Source organism: Podarcis tiliguerta (genome assembly GCF_965153285.1).
Source record: "Podarcis tiliguerta genome assembly, chromosome: 1".
In the NCBI taxonomy this organism is placed as follows: Eukaryota; Metazoa; Chordata; class Lepidosauria; order Squamata; family Lacertidae; genus Podarcis; species Podarcis tiliguerta.
In genome coordinates, this window is record NC_139534.1 from 14,206,149 (window position 1) to 14,213,511 (window position 7,363).

A 7,363-nucleotide genomic window follows, 5' to 3' on the forward strand; every position below is an offset into this window, starting at 1 on the left:
CTGATCTTGCACGATGGCTCGCTTCCTCTCCCTTTTGTAATCGGGGAAGAGAGCCATTCCTCTGAACCAAGTTAACAGTGTACACATGTCTGTCTTGCCTTTAACCATTCCTGCCTGAAGTGCCTCAGTTAATTCTGGCTTGTGTATATATATATCATTCAGTTTTCTTGGATGCAAAACCTCTGGATTGAAAAAGAAATTCTTTTAACTGTAGAACTGGTACCGCAAGCCTGCTAACAAGTTTAGTACTTAAAAGCTGTTGTATGAACCATGAAGAGCTTTATAACTAGAACAAGTATTTTAAAACACTTCATCTAGTTTTACGGTCTCAGTATCTTTACATAATTTTTATCCTGTAAAAATTATATCCTTGCTACTCTTAAGAGATAAGGCCTTCGGGCAAACGGTACTCTTATTTCTTGAGATCTGATTTCCAGCTGATTACATGGAATTTAACTTGGTGTGCAAGTGACAAAAATTGAGTTGTTGGGGTACTCTGTTTATGCACCTGCCCCTTGTTAGCTGGGTTACTTAATAGGCTTGTGCTAGGAGTTAATCCTGATTGCTAAGTAGGGCTTCTTGCTTGCCACAGCTGACAATGTGAAGAGAAGCTACAAGGCCTCCTGTGCCTCTTAATAGCTGTATGCTAGGGAGAATTTTGGCAAAGTACTGCTCTGATAGAAAAGACGCTTGCCAAATGTTCTGTTGTACCAAGGGCACCACAGTGCTCTTCAAAGCCACGTGTTGGGCTGCGTACTTGGAAGCCTGCTGCTTCCAGTCACGATGCTGACAAGAGCTTCTCCTTCATAACAGGTCCAGGTGCTTCTGAATTACCTGGCTTCGCTTTACAACTTTCATGCTGCAGTTGGGGCAGGGGCAAAGCCATGCCCAGTTCCTAATTAGGTCATAACGGCACTGAACATAAGTTTGTCTGTGAAATGGGTGAGTTGAGTGCTCTTTGAATTAACTTCATATATGCTGTGTGGGTTATACGTAGTTCAGATACGTAAGTCTTTTTAATTACCTTTTCTATGCGAATCAGTTAGTTTGTAGTAACAGATTCTGCGGTGTTGCTTTTGCAATTTGGGTCTCTGACGTCGTTTGCTTTTTTTGCACTTGGGACCGTTTTCTCCAACCCATAAATAACACACACACCCATTTTTGGCTTTTTTATTTGGGATTGCTGCTCTTCGTGAATTGAAAGACACCCGGTAGCACAAGCCTATCCAAGGAGTTCAGTGTGGTTTACTCCCAGATAAGTCTGCACGTGTGCATAAGGCATAGCTGTCAACTGTCCCTTGTTTGGCGGGAAAGTCCCTTATCCCAGTGCCATGTCCCGCTGCTGTCCCTTATTGATGATGTCCCTTAAATTTCCCGCGTTTCAAAGGAAGCAGCTCCTCTCCCTCCCTCCCTGCTGGCCAGGGAGGAGGGAGGCTCCAACTGTGTTGCTTGGCTGCGTTGCTCACCCAATAAGGAGTTTAAGAACGACTGGGGGGTGGAGCTTGCATGCCTTGTGCCGATCAAATCGGCTGCATTGCCTGGGGACTCGCTTTTGCTCAGCGCTTCCCAGCAGAGAGGTGACGGTGGTTTTCCTTGCTGCATCCCCTTTGCCGGGTTGCTGCGCTGTGGGAACCACCGCTTGAGGCTTCGTTTGGCTGCTGGCTGTCTAAAATCCCTTATTTTGGCTGCTGATCCCTTATTTTCGAGGCTGCTGGTCTCTTATTTTCAAATCTGTAAGTTGACAGCTATGGCATAAGGTTGCTATCCTATACAGCACTGGGTAGTGAAGGCCCGGACTAGGTGAGTCCTTACGAGGCCATTTAAAGTGGCCCGCCAGTCCCTATCTTCCTCCCCACTGCATCACATGGCTGAGAGGAGAGCCTTAAATCTCTGCACCAAGCCCAACACTGATTGGGAACGAGTGTGGTGGGTGCCTGCATCTACATTTGGGTTTCTGCTCTCTGTACGTGGCGATACATGTGTAAGTGCAGAGCATGTACTTTGGCAACGGCCACCATTGTTGGCATGTGGCCCTCGAGGGTGGGCCCAACCTTAAAGCGGCCCTCGGCCAAAAAACATCCGCCTCTGTTTATACGAACTACCGAGGGAGTAAGTCCCGTGGAACATCACACACTTCTGAATAGACATGCATAGTGTTGCACTGTGAAAGGAATACGGAAATTTTGCGACTGAGTATTTTGTTTGAGGAAGGGCTTGAGGAAGGGCAAGATGGCGGCGCGGAGGGGAATGAGTTTAAGGGACGCGGGTGGCGCTGTGGGTAAAACCTCAGCGCCTAGGACTTGCCGATCGCATGGTTGGCGGTTCGAATCCCCGCGGTGGGGTGAGCTCCCGTCGTTCGGTCCCAGCTCCTGCCCACCTAGCAGTTCGAAAGCACCCCTAAGTGCAAGTAGATAAATAGGTACCACTTTATAGCGGGAAGGTAAACGGCGTTTCTGTGTGCTGCGCTGGTGCTGGCTCGCCGGAGCAGCTTCGTCACGCTGGCCACGTGACCCGGAAGTGTCTCCGGACAGCGCTGGCTCCCGGCCTCTAGAGTGAGATGAGCACACAACCCTAGAGTCTGTCAAGACTGGCCTGTACGGGCAGGGGTACCTTTACCTTTACTATTTTGTTTAAATGAAAACATCACTGAACTTTAAGCCACATCCAAAGTAGCAGGTGTCTGTCTGGTTTCCCCCCTACTGCCGCCATCGCTGCAATTTAAGAAAATGCACCCCTGAAAACATTTGAATTGCTTTTTATACGTCTTACAGATTCAGAAAGCAGTTTGGAGATTATGAACGATAGCTGCCTAAAGGCGCAATGGTGGGGGTTTATTCGCCCCTTCCCTTTGAACTGTTAGGTATGGGAAGTAAAAAGTGGTGGGGATTTTTTTGAGGCCAACCAAGAAGGCCTATCATCCACAACTTTGCATAACTAGTTCCTTTGCCCCAAAGAGGTACTTCTTGACTTAGGTTTCTCAGAAAGCAAGCCCTTTCCCCCCACCGCTGCTTACCAAACCATTTTTGAAACTTGGGGAGAGGCTTTCAAAAATAAGTTTATGGTGGTTTGAAGCCCTGCTGTTCAAAGGAAGGATGCCTGAGTTCTTACACATTCCCAGAATAGTTCTTTGGATCCTAGCCTAGGAATCTTTTATTATTATTATTGATCAAGTTTGAGAATATTGCTTTGCCATTAGATTATATGCCTCAAAAAATGATTTGTTACCTCCACAAAGATGCTATGTATATCTAAGTTCTGATCACAAATTCTGCCCTGGTGCCTGTGAATAAATATCAGAAGTACATGGAAACCATTTTCTTATGATGAAATCACTTTAAGCAAAGTGATGACTTGCTTGCGCACTCAATGTCATTTTACGACGCGAGCATTTCATAAACTTCACTTCTTAAGATATGGTGTGTGTGTGCTCTGTACTATTGGTACAACAATGCTTTGTCTGCTCGCTGCTGTATATGTTATGAACAACTTGAGAACTGTTAGCCACTAAGCAGCCTAAAAAGTTCATTTTGTAATTCATTTGTGTTTAATATGATAGATTCTTACTTCGTTTAGGATTAGATTTTTATATCCCTTTTTAGAAAAAATATATATAGCTAGATCGCAACAGGAACTAGCATTCTCTATAATAACACTATAAAGTTTTCATTTCCTAAAAACTCATGTACTTTACTAAATTACCATCAATTAACATACCTCTGAATATTTTTGCCAATGAACTATGCTTGATAAATGGATCTGTACTTTTGAAGCAATATGGCAAGTGGATTCTTTATTCGTCTTTACAAGTGCCTGGTATTCTGATACCAGTCTGCGTAATAAGGATTTATGATAATTCAGATTATCTACAGGAAAACCTTCCTTATGAAGCATCTTGTTTATATACTTGATAATAGAGTTTTACAGAGCACTTTCACGCATATCTGCTTAGAGGGATGCTCCATTAAGTTTAATAGAACTTAACTCACAAGTGAGCGCCTGTAGGATTTCAGTCTTAGCCCAATTTTACCAAAAGTTTAAATTCAAAACGGCAGCACTTTCCATATCCCAAATAATGCAAGTTATATAGGAGCAAATTCTACAGTATTTCAGTGATGTGTGAGGACTATGAAAGCCCACATACCCTGAGTCCCAAGCCATAGAACCGACACATTCAGACACACTTTTTAAATAGCGGCTCCCCTTACTGTGCATGACATACTAAAACCAAGTAGCATTTTCATGCAGAACGGGGAGGCATTTATAAAGATGGAAAGGCAGAACTACAGCAGTTGTGTGCGAAGGTCCTGGAGCACACCTTATAAAGCTCTCTCGGTTGTAGCCATTATTCGACCAAAATGAGTTGGCTGTTTGTGTATTTAAGCAAGACACAAGGCTTAATTTAAGGATCTCGGCCCAATTCTGTGCATCCCTCTATGTAATACAGGCAAGTGGGTGCCATTACTTGTTGATGTGACACTTGAGGAATTGGCAACCTTGTCTAAAAGAATTGCTTGTTTTAGAATCTCACTAAAATGTCACAGTAGGCCTTTGCAACATGTAATCCACCAGCCACATATGGCTGCTTTATTAGGAGCTTGCAAAATTGACTGGTTATGACGCCGGCCTTCTGATAAAAAAAAAACTGGGTGGAAGGAAGTAGTAGCAGGAGCAACAACTGACAAGCTGTGGCGTATAGGTCTTTGTTGAGTTTGGACCCGTGTCTTGCTCTTAAACTAACAATGCTGATAAACCTAATGCGATTTGTATGAAGAAATAGCTCCACTTCAGTGTGTGGATTCAGAAGTGAAATATATGAGACTACTGTCCAAAACCCTAAAGAGTGAAACCTGATTTACCGTATTTTTTGCTCTATAAGACTCACTTTTTCCCTCCTAAAAAGTAAGGGGAAGTGTGTGTGCGTCTTATGGAGCGAATGCAGGCTGCGCAGCTATCCCAGAAGCCAGAACAGCAAGAGGGATTGCTGCTTTCACTGCGCAGCGATCCCTCTTGCTGTTCTGGCTCCTGAGATTCAGAATATTTTGTTTCTTGTTTTCCTCCTCCAAAAACTAGGTGCGTCTTGTGGTCTGGTGTGTCTTATAGAGCGAAAAATACGGTAAATTCCCACTTTTCCAGTCAAGCACATGCCTTCAATTAACTAATTGCATTTGTAACTATCTGTAGCACTAGACTGAATTGAGCCCAGTGAATGTATTGTGCCACTGTTTGGTAATAGGAAACAGGCACTTCATAAATGCCCTGATGCATTATCAAAGTTGGGTCACCCTGTTTCAACAGTTGGTTATGGGCATGGTCACTTCAGTGCACATACAGACCTACCACGCCTCAAATGTGTTGTTCCTCCAGTGGGTTTTCTGTAGATGGAGTCAATCCATACATGTATTTCATGGTATGTGCAAATTTGCCCCGTCCCCCCAACATTGAAAACATTGATGGCTAACATAAACAGGAGGTCTGTGTTTATATCTGAAAGGCACAGGTCTCTCGAGGGAAGCAGTTAAACTTCTGAGTCAGTATTGCACAAAAGATGTGTTCCGTTATCACAGTGAGCTATGGTTTATTGTGAAATGAACAAGCCCAGGCAAGTCTTAGGCTCCTATCGCCCTCCTTTAGTGCAATCACAAGTAGGTGATTGAAAGCTTTCACTTTGTCCAAATCCAACAAACCACAGTTAATCTTAACGATGCTTTGTTTGCAAATAAATCAGCTTCGTAGCACATGGTATGAAGTTGGCCTGTTTCAAACAAGCCATAGCTTAAGCTCCTCATAGCTTGCTGGGTTCAGATGAGATCGTAAATTGCAGTTTATCAAAAATGAACACAAAGGCTTCCTCAGCTGCACCAGAAGAGGAAAAGAGCACAGAAGCCCACGGCTAATTATTTCTATACTGTCTTTCAATCAATAATAAAACAGTTAAAGTGCCAATACAAAAAGAAAAGCGTAAAACAAGACTAAAATTGCATCTTAAAAGTTCTGAAAGGAAGAAGGCCTTTGCTTGTTGCCAAATGGACAATTAAGTAGGTGAACCTCTGAGATCATCCTATAAAAAGGGGAACCTCACTGAGATTGCCCACCTCAGATGGCATGGGCATCTACACGATTGTTGCCAAATACTGCTTTAAAATCTTATGTTTAACCTTTCATGTTCTTCACAGACTTTGTTAACAGCTGTGTTCTGGGGGGAAAGTGGGGTGTATTTTTAAAACCCTCTTATTGCAAATAGTTCCTAAAGTTTAAATGCATTTGTGTTGGATTCTTCTTCATCTGTTTGCTTCCAACATTTCTTTAAAATACTAAGCGTTTTTATTCTCTTCAGTTGTCTCCTTTCTCTATAAAACAATCCCTTTCAGTGTTTCAAGGACACCTCTTCTAAGCATCTTTTTTAAAGTATATACTTACTAAAGATGCGTGTGTTCATTCTTATATCTGAAATAATTAAAAGAAACGAATAGAACAACAACAAAAAAACCACTTTTGCCAAACTATCATATCATTCCATTTTATTAACTTGATCATTTTCAATACAAGAATGAATTAAAGATGTATGGTTATTTAGTGGAGTATCCAGGAAAGAGTTGTGGAAGAGATGATCTTGAAACATTTTGATGATAATTTCAGTTTTAAAAAGCTGACGTGATTCCTTTCAAAATTATTTCCCCATACAATTTAAAGACAATCATTGGCTTGGAAGCAGCAATGTTCTTGTGTGACCAATGGTGTCTTCTACTTGTGTAAGAGCCAAGCTCCATTCCACACCTCCAAAATGTGGGATTTGAAACTTGTGGGGATATCAAAGCAGTGTAATTTTTCAAATTTATATTGGGAGTGGGAGAGTTGGTATGAATGTTGATGGAATTGGGCATAAGCACGATCAGTTTGACTGATGTGCGCATGACTCTGTTGATGAAATGGTAATGAACACCTTTTGCACTAGTGGAAAACTGCACATGCGCTTTGACACTGATTTTGGGAGTGAACCGTTCATGTGTTCCATAACAGGCTTACTTCTATTGTATACATAAACATTCATTTTTTAAGATGTGCATACATTATACAAAATTTTGTACAATCTATTACGACATGCTCTCTTTGTACTGTATAGTGATACTTGTCATAAATTATACTGTGTTTATTTGAAAAGTGTCATTCAACTGACCATATGCTGTCGTCTGAATATTATTAATTGTATTTCTACTTTGCTCAAGTGCTTTTGGGTGTCATCATGTACATTTTTTGCCTTCAGTCTTTGCTCAGGTACTTTGTGTTGGAGCATTTGGGTGCTTTTCTTTTTATCATATGTGGTATTTTGTGTCATGAGGAAATAAAATACCGAAACGGAAAGAAG